Genomic DNA, 14,077 nt, shown 5'->3' with positions numbered 1-14,077 from the left:
GGGCTTTGGGGTCAGTGACAGGAGTTGGGTTTGGGGTCAGTGATTGGTGTTGGTTTTGGAGTCAGTGATTGGTGTGGTGTTTGGGTCAGTGATTGGAGTTGTGTTTGGGGTCAGTGATTGGTGTGGGGTTTGAGGTCAGTGATTGGTGTGGGGTTTGGGGTCAGTGATTGGTGTGGGGTTTGGGTTCAGTGATTGGTGTGGGGTTTGGGGTCAGCGATTGGTGTGGGGTTTGGGGCCAGTGATTGGTGTGGGGTTTGGGGTCAGTGATTAGTGTGGGGTTTGGGGTCAGTGATTGGTGTGGTGTTTGAGGTCAGTGATTGGTGCGGGTTTTGGGGTCTGATTGTTGTGGGGTTTTGTGGTCAGTGATTGGTGTGGGCTTTGGGGTCAGTGACAGGAGTTGGGTTTGGGGTCAGTGATTGGTGTGGGGTTTGGGGTCAGTGATTGGTGTGGGGTTTGGGGTCAGTGATTGGTGTGGGTTTTGGGGTCAGTGATTGGTGTGGGGTTTGGGGTCAGTGATTGGTGTTGTGTTTGGGGTCAGTGATTGGGCTTGGGTTTGGGGTCAGTGAATGGTGGGTTTGGGGTCAGTGATTGGTGCGGGGTTTGGGGTCAGTGATTGGAGTTGGGTTTGGGGTCAGTGATTGGTGTGGGGTTTCGTGTCAGTGATTGGTGTGGGGTTTGGGGTCAGTGATTGGAGTTGGGTTTGGGGTCAGTGATTGGTGTGGGGTTTCGGGTCAGTGAATGGTGTTGGGTTTGGGGTCAGTGATTGGTGTGGGGTTTCGGGTCAGTGAATGGTGTTGGGTTTGGGGTCAGTGATTGGTGTGGGGTTTCGGGTCAGTGATTGGTGTGGGGTTTGGGGTCAATGACTGGTGTGGGGTTTGGGGTCAGTGATTGGTGTGGGGTTTGGTGTCAGTGATTGGGGTTTGGTTTGGGGTCAGTGATTGGTGTGGGGTTTGCGGTCAGTGATTGATGTGGGGTTTGGGGTCAATGATTGGTGTGGGTTTTGGGGTCAGTGATTGGTGTGGGGTTAGGGGTCAGTGATTGGTGCGGGTTTCGGGGTCAGTGATTTGTGTTGGTTTTGGGGTCAGTGATTGGTGTGGGGTTTGGGTCAGTGATTGGAGTTGTGTTTGGGGTCAGTGATTGGTGTGGGGTTTGGGGTCAGTGATTTGTGTTGGTTTTGGGGTCAGTGATTGGTGTGGGGTTGGGTCAGTGATTGGGGTTGGGTTTGGGGTCAGTGATTGGTGTGGGGTTTGGGTTCAGTGATTGGTGTGGGGTTTGGGGTCAGTGATTGGTGTGGGGTTTGGGGTCAGTGATTGGTGTGGGGTTTGGGGTCAGTGATTGGCGCGGGTTTTGGGGTCAGTGATTGGTGTGGGATTTGGGGTCAGTGATTGGTGTGGAGTTTGGGGTCAGTTATTGGTGTTGGGTTTGAGGTCAGTGATTGGTGTGGGTTTTGCGGACAGTTATTGGGGTTGGGTTTTAGGTCAGTGATTGGTGTGGGGTTTGGGATCAGTGATTGGTGTGGGGCTTGGGGTCAGTGATTGGTGTTTGGTTTGGGGTCAGCGATTGGAATGGTGTTTGGGGTCAGTGAGTGGTGTGGGGTTTGACGTCAGTGATTGGTTTGGGGTCAGTGATTGGAGTTTGGTTTGGGGTCAGTGATTGGTGTGGGGTTTGGGGTCAGTGATTGGTGTGGTGTTTGTGGTCAGTGATTGGTGTGGGGTTTGGGGTCAGTGATTGGAGTTTGGTTTGGGGTCAGTGATTGGTGTGGGGTTTGGGGTCAGTGATTGGTGTTGGGTTTGGGGTCAGTGATTGGGGTTTGGTTTGGGGTCAGTGATTGGTGTGGGGTTTGGGGTCAGTGATTGGTGTGGGGTTTGGGGTCAGTGATTGGTGTTGGGTTTGGGGTCAGTGATTGGGGTTTGGTTTGGGGTCAGTGATTGGGGTTTGGTTTGGGGTCAGTGATTGGTGTGGGATTTGGGATCAGTGATTGGTGTGGTGTTTGGGGTCAGTGATTGGTGTGGGGTTTTGTGGTCAGTGATTGGTGTGGGGTTTGGGGTCAGTGATTGGAGTTGAGTTTGGGGTCAGTGATTGGTGTGGGATTTGGGGTCAGTGATTGGTGTGGGGTTTGGGGTCAGTGATTGGTGTGGGGTTTGGGGTCAGTGATTGGTGTGGGGTTTGGGGTCAGTGATTGGTGTTGTGTTTGGGGTCAGTGATTGGTGTTGTGTTTGGGGTCAGTGATTGGGTTTGGGTTTGGGGTCAGTGAATGGTGTTGGGTTTGGGGTCAGTGATTGGTGTGGGGTTTGGGGTCAGTGATTTGTGTGGGGTTTGTGGTCAGTGATTGGTGCGGGGTTTGGGGTCAGTGATTGGAGTTGGGTTTGGGGTCAGTAATTGGTGTGGGGTTTCGGGTCAGTGATTGGTGTGGGGTTTGGGGTCAGTGATTGGTATGAGTTTGCGGTCAATGACTGGTGTGGGGTTTGGGGTCAGTGATTGGTGTGGGGTTTGGTGTCAGTGTTTGGGTTTGGTTTGGCGTCAGTGATTGGTGTGGGGTTTGCGGTCAGTGATTGGTGTGGGGTTTGGGGTCAATGATTGGTGTGGGTTTTGGGGTCAGTGATTGGGGTGGGGTTTGGGGTCAGTGATTGGTGTGGGGTTTGGGGTCAGTGATTGGTGTGGGGTTTGGGGTCCGTGATTGGCGTGGGTTTTGGGGTCAGTGATTGGTGTGGGTTTCGGGGTCAGTGATTTGTGTTGGTTTTGGGGTCAGTGATTGGTGTGGGGTTTGGGTCAGTGATTGGAGTTGTGTTTGGGGTCAGTGATTGGTGTGGGGTTTGGGGTCAGTGATTGGTGTGGGGTTTGGGTTCAGTGATTGGTGTGGGGTTTGGGGTCAGTGATTGGTGTGGGGTTTGGTGTCAGTGATTGGGGTTTGGTTTGGGGTCAGTGATTGGTGTGGGGTTTGGGGTCAGTGATTGGTGTGGGGTTTGGGGTCAGTGATTGGCGCGGGTTTTGGGGTCAGTGATTTGTGTGGGATTTGGGGTCAGTGATTGGTGTGGGGTTTGGGGTCAGTGATTGGTGTGGGGTTTGGGGTCAGTGATTGGTGTGGGGTTTGGGGTCAGTGATTGGTGCGGGGTTTGGGAGCCGTGATTGGTGTGAGGTTAGGGGTCCGTGATTGCTGCGGGTTTCGGTGTCAGCGAATTGTGTTGGTTTTGGAGTCAGTGATTGGTGTGGTGTTTGGGTCAGTGATTGGAGTTGTGTTTGGGGTCAGTGATTGGTGTGGGGTTTGAGGTCAGTGATTGGTGTGGGGTTTGGGGTCAGTGATTGGTGTGGGGTTTGGGTTCAGTGATTGGTGTGGGGTTTGGGGTCAGCGATTGGTGTGGGGTTTGGGGCCAGTGATTGGTGTGGGGTTTGGGGTCAGTGATTAGTGTGGGGTTTGTGGTCAGTGATTGGTGTGGTGTTTGAGGTCAGTGATTGGTGCGGGTTTTGGGGTCTGATTGGTGTGGGGTTTTGTGGTCAGTGATTGGTGTGGGCTTTGGGGTCAGTGACAGGAGTTGGGTTTGGGGTCAGTGATTGGTGTGGGGTTTGGGGTCAGTGATTGGTGTGGTGTTTGGGGTCAGTGATTGGTGTGGGGTTTGGGGTCAGTGATTGGTGTGGGGTTTGGGGTCAGTGATTGCTGTGGGGTTTGGGGTCAGTGATTGGTGTGGGGTTTGGGGTCAGTGATTGGTGTGGGGTTTGGGGTCCGTGATTGGGGTTGGGTTTGGGGTCAGTGATTGGTGTGGGGTTTGGGGTCAGTGATTGGTGTGGGGTTTCGGGTCAGTGATTGGTGTGGGGTTTGGGGTCAGTGATTGGTGTGAGTTTGGGGTCAATGACTGGTGTGGGGTTTGGGGTCAGTGATTGATGTGGGGTTTGGGGTCAGTGATTGTTGTGGGGTTTGGGGTCAGTGATTGGTATGGTGTTTGGGGTCAGTGATTGGTGTGGGGATTGGGGTCAGTGATTGGGGTTGGGTTTGGGGTCAGTGATTGGTGTGGAGTTTGGGGTCAGTTATTGGGGTTGGGTTTGAGGTCAGTGATTGGTGTGGGGTTTGGGATCACTGATTGGTGTGGTGCTTGGGGTCAGTGATTGGTGTTTGGTTTGGGGTCAGCGATTGGTGTGGGGTTGGGGTCAGTGATTGGTGTGGGGTTTGAGGTCAGTGATTGGTGTGGGGTTTGGCATCAGTGATTGGATTGGGGCCAGTGATTGGTGTGGGGTTTGGGTTCAGTGATTGGTCTGAGGTTTGGGGTCAGTGATTGGTGCGGGGTTTGGGGTCAGTGATTGGGGTTGGGTTTGGGTCAGTGATTGGTGTGGGGTTTGTGGTCAGTTATTGGGGTTGGGTTTGAGGTCAGTGTTTGGTGTGGGGTTTGGGATCAGTGATTGCTGTGGGGCTTGGATTCAGTGATTGGTGTTTGGTTCGGGGTCAGCGATTGGTGTGGGGTTTGGGGTCAGTGATTGGTGTGGGGTTTGGGGTCAGTGATTGGTGTGGGGTTTGGGGTCAGTAATTGGTGCGGGGTTTGGGAGCCGTGATTGGTGTTGTGTTTGGGGTCAGTGATTGGTGTAGGGTTTGGGGTCAGTGATTGGAGTTGGTTTGGGGTCAGTGATTGGTGTGGGGTTTCGGGTCAGTGATTGGTGTGGGGTTTGGGGTCAGTGATTGGTATGTGTTTGTGGTCAATGACTGGTGTGGGTTTTGGGGTCCGTGATTGGTGTGGGGTTTGGTGTCAGTGTTTTGGTTTGGTTTGGCGTCAGTGATTGGTGTGGGGTTTGCGGTCAGTGATTTATGTGGGGTTTGGGGTCAATGATTGGTGTGGGTTTTGGGGTCAGTGATTGGGGTGGGGTTTGGGGTCAGTGATTGGTGTGGGGTTTGGGGTCAGTGATTGGTGTGGGGTTTGGGGTCAGTGATTGGCGCGGGTTTTGGGGTCAGTGATTGGTGTGGGTTTCGGGGTCAGTGATTTGTGTTGGTTTTGGGGTCAGTGATTGGTGTGGGGTTTGGGTCAGTGATTGGAGTTGTGTTTGGGGTCAGTGATTGGTGTGGGGTATGGGGTCAGTGATTGGTGTGGGGTTTGGGTTCAGTGATTGGTGTGGGGTTTGGGGTCAGTGATTGGTGTGGGGTTTGGTGTCAGTGATTGGGGTTTGGTTTGGGGTCAGTGATTGGTGTGGGGTTTGGGGTCAGTGATTGGTGTGGGGTTTGGGGTCAGTGATTGGCGCGGGTTTTGCGGTCAGTGATTGGTGTGGGATTTGGGGTCAGTGATTGGTGTGGGGTTTGGGGTCAGTGATTGGTGTGGGGTTTGGGGTCAGTGATTGGTGTGGGGTTTGGGGTCAGTGATTGGTGCGGGGTTTGGGAGCCGTGATTGGTGTTGTGTTTGCGGTCAGTGATTGGTGTGGGGTTTGGTGTTGGTGATTGGTGTGAGGTTAGGGGTCCGTGATTGCTGCGGGTTTCGGTGTCAGCGAATTGTGTTGGTTTTGGAGTCAGTGATTGGTGTGGTGTTTGGGTCAGTGATTGGAGTTGTGTTTGGGGTCAGTGATTGGTGTGGGGTTTGAGGTCAGTGATTGGTGTGGGGTTTGGGGTCAGTGATTGGTGTGGGGTTTGGGTTCAGTGATTGGTGTGGGGTTTGGGGTCAGCGATTGGTGTGGGGTTTGGGGCCAGTGATTGGTGTGGGGTTTGGGGTCAGTGATTAGTGTGGGGTTTGGGGTCAGTGATTGGTGTGGTGTTTGAGGTCAGTGATTGGTGCGGGTTTTGGGGTCTGATTGGTGTGGGGTTTTGTGGTCAGTGATTGGTGTGGGCTTTGGGGTCAGTGACAGGAGTTGGGTTTGGGGTCAGTGATTGGTGTTGGTTTTGGAGTCAGTGATTGGTGTGGTGTTTGGGTCAGTGATTGGAGTTGTGTTTGGGGTCAGTGATTGGTGTGGGGTTTGAGGTCAGTGATTGGTGTGGGGTTTGGGGTCAGTGATTGGTGTGGGGTTTGGGTTCAGTGATTGGTCTGGGGTTTGGGGTCAGCGATTGGTGTGGGGTTTGGGGCCAGTGATTGGTGTGGGGTTTGGGGTCAGTGATTAGTGTGGGGTTTGGGGTCAGTGATTGGTGTGGTGTTTGAGGTCAGTGATTGGTGCGGGTTTTGGGGTCTGATTGGTGTGGGGTTTTGTGGTCAGTGATTGGTGTGGGCTTTGGGGTCAGTGACAGGAGTTGGGTTTGGGGTCAGTGATTGGTGTTGGTTTTGGAGTCAGTGATTGGTGTGGTGTTTGGGTCAGTGATTGGAGTTGTGTTTGGGGTCAGTGATTGGTGTGGGGTTTGAGGTCAGTGATTGGTGTGGGGTTTGGGGTCAGTGATTGGTGTGGGGTTTGGGTTCAGTGATTGGTGTGGGGTTTGGGGTCAGCGATTGGTGTGGGGTTTGGGGCCAGTGATTGGTGTGGGGTTTGGGGTCAGTGATTAGTGTGGGGTTTGGGGTCAGTGATTGGTGTGGTGTTTGAGGTCAGTGATTGGTGCGGGTTTTGGGGTCTGATTGGTGTGGGGTTTTGTGGTCAGTGATTGGTGTGGGCTTTGGGGTCAGTGACAGGAGTTGGGTTTGGGGTCAGTGATTGGTGTGGGGTTTGGGGTCAGTGATTGGTGTGGGGTTTGGGGTCAGTGATTGGTGTGGGTTTTGGGGTCAGTGATTGGTGTGGGGTTTGGGGTCAGTGATTGGTGTTGTGTTTGGGGTCAGTGATTGGGCTTGGGTTTGGGGTCAGTGAATGGTGTTGGGTTTGGGGTCAGTGATTGGTGCGGGGTTTGGGGTCAGTGATTGGAGTTGGGTTTGGGGTCAGTGATTGGTGTGGGGTTTCGTGTCAGTGATTGGTGTGGGGTTTGGGGTCAGTGATTGGAGTTGGGTTTGGGGTCAGTGATTGGTGTGGGGTTTCGGGTCAGTGAATGGTGTTGGGTTTGGGGTCAGTGATTGGTGTGGGGTTTGGGGTCAGTGATTGGTGTGGGGTTTGGGGTCCGTGATTGGGGTTGGGTTTGGGGTCAGTGATTGGTGTGGGGTTTGGGGTCAGTGATTGGTGTGGGGTTTCGGGTCAGTGATTGGTGTGGGGTTTGGGGTCAGTGATTGGTGTGAGTTTGGGGTCAATGACTGGTGTGGGGTTTGGGGTCAGTGATTGATGTGGGGTTTGGGGTCAGTGATTGTTGTGGGGTTTGGGGTCAGTGATTGGTATGGTGTTTGGGGTCAGTGATTGGTGTGGGGATTGGGGTCAGTGATTGGGGTTGGGTTTGGGGTCAGTGATTGGTGTGGAGTTTGGGGTCAGTTATTGGGGTTGGGTTTGAGGTCAGTGATTGGTGTGGGGTTTGGGATCACTGATTGGTGTGGTGCTTGGGGTCAGTGATTGGTGTTTGGTTTGGGGTCAGCGATTGGTGTGGGGTTGGGGTCAGTGATTGGTGTGGGGTTTGAGGTCAGTGATTGGTGTGGGGTTTGGCATCAGTGATTGGATTGGGGCCAGTGATTGGTGTGGGGTTTGGGTTCAGTGATTGGTCTGAGGTTTGGGGTCAGTGATTGGTGCGGGGTTTGGGGTCAGTGATTGGGGTTGGGTTTGGGTCAGTGATTGGTGTGGGGTTTGTGGTCAGTTATTGGGGTTGGGTTTGAGGTCAGTGTTTGGTGTGGGGTTTGGGATCAGTGATTGCTGTGGGGCTTGGATTCAGTGATTGGTGTTTGGTTCGGGGTCAGCGATTGGTGTGGGGTTTGGGGTCAGTGATTGGTGTGGGGTTTGGGGTCAGTGATTGGTGTGGGGTTTGGGGTCAGTAATTGGTGCGGGGTTTGGGAGCCGTGATTGGTGTTGTGTTTGGGGTCAGTGATTGGTGTAGGGTTTGGGGTCAGTGATTGGAGTTGGGTTTGGGGTCAGTGATTGGTGTGGGGTTTCGGGTCAGTGATTGGTGTGGGGTTTGGGGTCAGTGATTGGTATGAGTTTGTGGTCAATGACTGGTGTGGGGTTTGGGGTCCGTGATTGGTGTGGGGTTTGGTGTCAGTGTTTTGGTTTGGTTTGGCGTCAGTGATTGGTGTGGGGTTTGCGGTCAGTGATTTATGTGGGGTTTGGGGTCAATGATTGGTGTGGGTTTTGGGGTCAGTGATTGGGGTGGGGTTTGGGGTCAGTGATTGGTGTGGGGTTTGGGGTCAGTGATTGGTGTGGGGTTTGGGGTCAGTGATTGGCGCGGGTTTTGGGGTCAGTGATTGGTGTGGGTTTCGGGGTCAGTGATTTGTGTTGGTTTTGGGGTCAGTGATTGGTGTGGGGTTTGGGTCAGTGATTGGAGTTGTGTTTGGGGTCAGTGATTGGTGTGGGGTATGGGGTCAGTGATTGGTGTGGGGTTTGGGTTCAGTGATTGGTGTGGGGTTTGGGGTCAGTGATTGGTGTGGGGTTTGGTGTCAGTGATTGGGGTTTGGTTTGGGGTCAGTGATTGGTGTGGGGTTTGGGGTCAGTGATTGGTGTGGGGTTTGGGGTCAGTGATTGGCGCGGGTTTTGCGGTCAGTGATTGGTGTGGGATTTGGGGTCAGTGATTGGTGTGGGGTTTGGGGTCAGTGATTGGTGTGGGGTTTGGGGTCAGTGATTGGTGTGGGGTTTGGGGTCAGTGATTGGTGCGGGGTTTGGGAGCCGTGATTGGTGTTGTGTTTGCGGTCAGTGATTGGTGTGGGGTTTGGTGTTGGTGATTGGTGTGAGGTTAGGGGTCCGTGATTGCTGCGGGTTTCGGTGTCAGCGAATTGTGTTGGTTTTGGAGTCAGTGATTGGTGTGGTGTTTGGGTCAGTGATTGGAGTTGTGTTTGGGGTCAGTGATTGGTGTGGGGTTTGAGGTCAGTGATTGGTGTGGGGTTTGGGGTCAGTGATTGGTGTGGGGTTTGGGTTCAGTGATTGGTGTGGGGTTTGGGGTCAGCGATTGGTGTGGGGTTTGGGGCCAGTGATTGGTGTGGGGTTTGGGGTCAGTGATTAGTGTGGGGTTTGGGGTCAGTGATTGGTGTGGTGTTTGAGGTCAGTGATTGGTGCGGGTTTTGGGGTCTGATTGGTGTGGGGTTTTGTGGTCAGTGATTGGTGTGGGCTTTGGGGTCAGTGACAGGAGTTGGGTTTGGGGTCAGTGATTGGTGTTGGTTTTGGAGTCAGTGATTGGTGTGGTGTTTGGGTCAGTGATTGGAGTTGTGTTTGGGGTCAGTGATTGGTGTGGGGTTTGAGGTCAGTGATTGGTGTGGGGTTTGGGGTCAGTGATTGGTGTGGGGTTTGGGTTCAGTGATTGGTCTGGGGTTTGGGGTCAGCGATTGGTGTGGGGTTTGGGGCCAGTGATTGGTGTGGGGTTTGGGGTCAGTGATTAGTGTGGGGTTTGGGGTCAGTGATTGGTGTGGTGTTTGAGGTCAGTGATTGGTGCGGGTTTTGGGGTCTGATTGGTGTGGGGTTTTGTGGTCAGTGATTGGTGTGGGCTTTGGGGTCAGTGACAGGAGTTGGGTTTGGGGTCAGTGATTGGTGTTGGTTTTGGAGTCAGTGATTGGTGTGGTGTTTGGGTCAGTGATTGGAGTTGTGTTTGGGGTCAGTGATTGGTGTGGGGTTTGAGGTCAGTGATTGGTGTGGGGTTTGGGGTCAGTGATTGGTGTGGGGTTTGGGTTCAGTGATTGGTGTGGGGTTTAGGGTCAGCGATTGGTGTGGGGTTTGGGGCCAGTGATTGGTGTGGGGTTTGGGGTCAGTGATTAGTGTGGGGTTTGGGGTCAGTGATTGGTGTGGTGTTTGAGGTCAGTGATTGGTGCGGGTTTTGGGGTCTGATTGGTGTGGGGTTTTGTGGTCAGTGATTGGTGTGGGCTTTGGGGTCAGTGACAGGAGTTGGGTTTGGGGTCAGTGATTGGTGTGGGGTTTGGGGTCAGTGATTGGTGTGGGGTTTGGGGTCAGTGATTGGTGTGGGTTTTGGGGTCAGTGATTGGTGTGGGGTTTGGGGTCAGTGATTGGTGTTGTGTTTGGGGTCAGTGATTGGGCTTGGGTTTGGGGTCAGTGAATGGTGTTGGGTTTGGGGTCAGTGATTGGTGCGGGGTTTGGGGTCAGTGATTGGAGTTGGGTTTGGGGTCAGTGATTGGTGTGGGGTTTCGTGTCAGTGATTGGTGCGGGGTTTGGGGTCAGTGATTGGAGTTGGGTTTGGGGTCAGTGATTGGTGTGGGGTTTCGGGTCAGTGAATGGTGTTGGGTTTGGGGTCAGTGATTGGTGTGGGGTTTCGGGTCAGTGAATGGTGTTGGGTTTGGGGTCAGTGATTGGTGTGGTGTTTCGGGTCAGTGATTGGTGTGGGGTTTGGGGTCAATGACTGGTGTGGGGTTTGGGGTCAGTGATTGGTGTGGGGTTTGGTGTCAGTGATTGGGGTTTGGTTTGGGGTCAGTGATTGGTGTGGGGTTTGCGGTCAGTGATTGATGTGGGGTTTGGGGTCAATGATTGGTGTGGGTTTTGGGGTCAGTGATTGGTGTGGGGTTAGGGGTCAGTGATTGGTGCGGGTTTCGGGGTCAGTGATTTGTGTTGGTTTTGGGGTCAGTGATTGGTGTGGGGTTTGGGTCAGTGATTGGAGTTGTGTTTGGGGTCAGTGATTGGTGTGGGGTTTGGGGTCAGTGATTTGTGTTGGTTTTGGGGTCAGTGATTGGTGTGGGGTTGGGTCAGTGATTGGGGTTGGGTTTGGGGTCAGTGATTGGTGTGGGGTTTGGGTTCAGTGATTGGTGTGGGGTTTGGGGTCAGTGATTGGTGTGGGGTTTGGGGTCAGTGATTGGTGTGGGGTTTGGGGTCAGTGATTGGCGCGGGTTTTGGGGTCAGTGATTGGTGTGGGATTTGGGGTCAGTGATTGGTGTGGAGTTTGGGGTCAGTTATTGGTGTTGGGTTTGAGGTCAGTGATTGGTGTGGGTTTTGCGGACAGTTATTGGGGTTGGGTTTTAGGTCAGTGATTGGTGTGGGGTTTGGGATCAGTGATTGGTGTGGGGCTTGGGGTCAGTGATTGGTGTTTGGTTTGGGGTCAGCGATTGGAATGGTGTTTGGGGTCAGTGAGTGGTGTGGGGTTTGACGTCAGTGATTGGTTTGGGGTCAGTGATTGGAGTTTGGTTTGGGGTCAGTGATTGGTGTGGGGTTTGGGGTCAGTGATTGGTGTGGTGTTTGTGGTCAGTGATTGGTGTGGGGTTTGGGGTCAGTGATTGGAGTTTGGTTTGGGGTCAGTGATTGGTGTGGGGTTTGGGGTCAGTGATTGGTGTTGGGTTTGGGGTCAGTGATTGGGGTTTGGTTTGGGGTCAGTGATTGGTGTGGGGTTTGGGGTCAGTGATTGGTGTGGGGTTTGGGGTCAGTGATTGGTGTTGGGTTTGGGGTCAGTGATTGGGGTTTGGTTTGGGGTCAGTGATTGGGGTTTGGTTTGGGGTCAGTGATTGGTGTGGGATTTGGGATCAGTGATTGGTGTGGTGTTTGGGGTCAGTGATTGGTGTGGGGTTTTGTGGTCAGTGATTGGTGTGGGGTTTGGGGTCAGTGATTGGAGTTGGGTTTGGGGTCAGTGATTGGTGTGGGATTTGGGGTCAGTGATTGGTGTGGGGTTTGGGGTCAGTGATTGGTGTGGGGTTTGGGGTCAGTGATTGGTGTGGGGTTTGGGGTCAGTGATTGGTGTTGTGTTTGGGGTCAGTGATTGGTGTTGTGTTTGGGGTCAGTGATTGGGTTTGGGTTTGGGGTCAGTGAATGGTGTTGGGTTTGGGGTCAGTGATTGGTGTGGGGTTTGGGGTCAGTGATTTGTGTGGGGTTTGTGGTCAGTGATTGGTGCGGGGTTTGGGGTCAGTGATTGGAGTTGGGTTTGGGGTCAGTAATTGGTGTGGGGTTTCGGGTCAGTGATTGGTGTGGGGTTTGGGGTCAGTGATTGGTATGAGTTTGCGGTCAATGACTGGTGTGGGGTTTGGGGTCAGTGATTGGTGTGGGGTTTGGTGTCAGTGTTTGGGTTTGGTTTGGCGTCAGTGATTGGTGTGGGGTTTGCGGTCAGTGATTGGTGTGGGGTTTGGGGTCAATGATTGGTGTGGGTTTTGGGGTCAGTGATTGGGGTGGGGTTTGGGGTCAGTGATTGGTGTGGGGTTTGGGGTCAGTGATTGGTGTGGGGTTTGGGGTCCGTGATTGGCGCGGGTTTTGGGGTCAGTGATTGGTGTGGGTTTCGGGGTCAGTGATTTGTGTTGGTTTTGGGGTCAGTGATTGGTGTGGGGTTTGGGTCAGTGATTGGAGTTGTGTTTGGGGTCAGTGATTGGTGTGGGGTTTGGGGTCAGTGATTGGTGTGGGGTTTGGGTTCAGTGATTGGTGTGGGGTTTGGGGTCAGTGATTGGTGTGGGGTTTGGTGTCAGTGATTGGGGTTTGGTTTGGGGTCAGTGATTGGTGTGGGGTTTGGGGTCAGTGATTGGTGTGGGGTTTGGGGTCAGTGATTGGCGCGGGTTTTGGGGTCAGTGATTGGTGTGGGATTTGGGGTCAGTGATTGGTGTGGGGTTTGGGGTCAGTGATTGGTGTGGGGTTTGGGGTCAGTGATTGGTGTGGGGTTTGGGGTCAGTGATTGGTGCGGGGTTTGGGAGCCGTGATTGGTGTGAGGTTAGGGGTCCGTGATTGCTGCGGGTTTCGGTGTCAGCGAATTGTGTTGGTTTTGGAGTCAGTGATTGGTGTGGTGTTTGGGTCAGTGATTGGAGTTGTGTTTGGGGTCAGTGATTGGTGTGGGGTTTGAGGTCAGTGATTGGTGTGGGGTTTGGGGTCAGTGATTGGTGTGGGGTTTGGGTTCAGTGATTGGTGTGGGGTTTGGGGTCAGCGATTGGTGTGGGGTTTGGGGCCAGTGATTGGTGTGGGGTTTGGGGTCAGTGATTAGTGTGGGGTTTGGGATCAGTGATTGGTGTGGTGTTTGAGGTCAGTGATTGGTGCGGGTTTTGGGGTCTGATTGGTGTGGGGTTTTGTGGTCAGTGATTGGTGTGGGCTTTGGGGTCAGTGACAGGAGTTGGGCTTGGGGTCAGTGATTGGTATGGAGTTTGGGGTCAGTGATTGGTGTGGTGTTTGGGGTCAGTGATTGGTGTGGGGTTTGGGGTCAGTGATTGGTGTGGGGTTTGGGGTCAGTGATTGCTGTGGGGTTTGGGGTCAGTGATTGGTGTGGGGTTTGGGGTCAGTGATTGGTGTGGGGTTTGGTGTCAGTGATTGGGGTTGGGTTTGGGGTCAGTGATTGGTGTGGGGTTTGGGGTCAGTGATTGGTGTGGGGTTTCGGGTCAGTGATTGGTGTGGGGTTTGGGGTCAGTGATTGGTGTGAGTTTGGGGTCAATGACTGGTGTGGGGTTTGGGGTCAGTGATTGATGTGGGGTTTGGGGTCAGTGATTGTTGTGGGGTTTGGGGTCAGTGATTGGTATGTTGTTTGGGGTCAGTGATTGGGGTTGGGTTTGGGGTCAGTGATTGGGGTTGGGTTTGGGGTCAGCGATTGGTGTGGAGTTTGGGGTCAGTTATTGGGGTTGGGTTTGAGGTCAGTGATTGGTGTGGGGTTTGGGATCAGTGATTGGTGTGGTGCTTGGGGTCAGTGATTGGTGTTTGGTTTGGGGTCAGCGATTGGTGTGGGGTTGGGGTCAGTGATTGGTGTGGGGTTTGAGGTCAGTGATTGGTGTGGGGTTTGGCATCAGTGATTGGATTGGGGCCAGTGATTGGTGTGGGGTTTGGGTTCAGTGATTGGTCTGGGGTTTGGGGTCAGTGATTGGTGCGGGGTTTGGAGTCAGTGATTGGGGTTGGGTTTGGGTCAGTGATTGGTGTGGGGTTTGTGGTCAGTTATTGGGGTTGGGTTTGAGGTCAGTGTTTGGTGTGGGGTTTGGGATCAGTGATTGCTGTGGGGCTTGGATTCAGTGATTGGTGTTTGGTTCGGGGTCAGCGATTGGTGTGGGGTTTGGGGTCAGTGATTGGTGTGGGGTTTGGGGTCAGTGATTGGTGTGGGGTTTGGGGTCAGTAATTGGTGCGGGGTTTGGGAGCCGTGATTGGTGTTGTGTTTGGGGTCAGTGATTGGTGTAGGGTTTGGGGTCAGTGATTGGTGTGGGGCTTGGGGTCAATGATTGGTGTGGGGTTTGGGGTCGGTGATTGGTGTGAGGTTAGG

The 14,077-nt window shown here is 53.5% G+C and overlaps 1 pseudogene; it reads right to left on the bottom strand.

Moving 5' to 3' along the window:
- The window catches only part of LOC147109759 (uncharacterized), a 1,788,622-nt pseudogene that overhangs the window by 1,214,426 nt on the left and 560,119 nt on the right, over positions 1-14,077 (bottom strand).

The sequence above is a fragment of the Somniosus microcephalus genome, chromosome 12 (assembly GCF_052327205.1).
Source record: "Somniosus microcephalus isolate GS21.2 chromosome 12, FLI_Smic_1.0, whole genome shotgun sequence".
NCBI classification, from domain to species: domain Eukaryota; kingdom Metazoa; phylum Chordata; class Chondrichthyes; order Squaliformes; family Somniosidae; genus Somniosus; species Somniosus microcephalus.
Note: the sequence above shows the minus strand (reverse complement) of the source record. Positions and strands in the feature narration are given on the sequence as shown.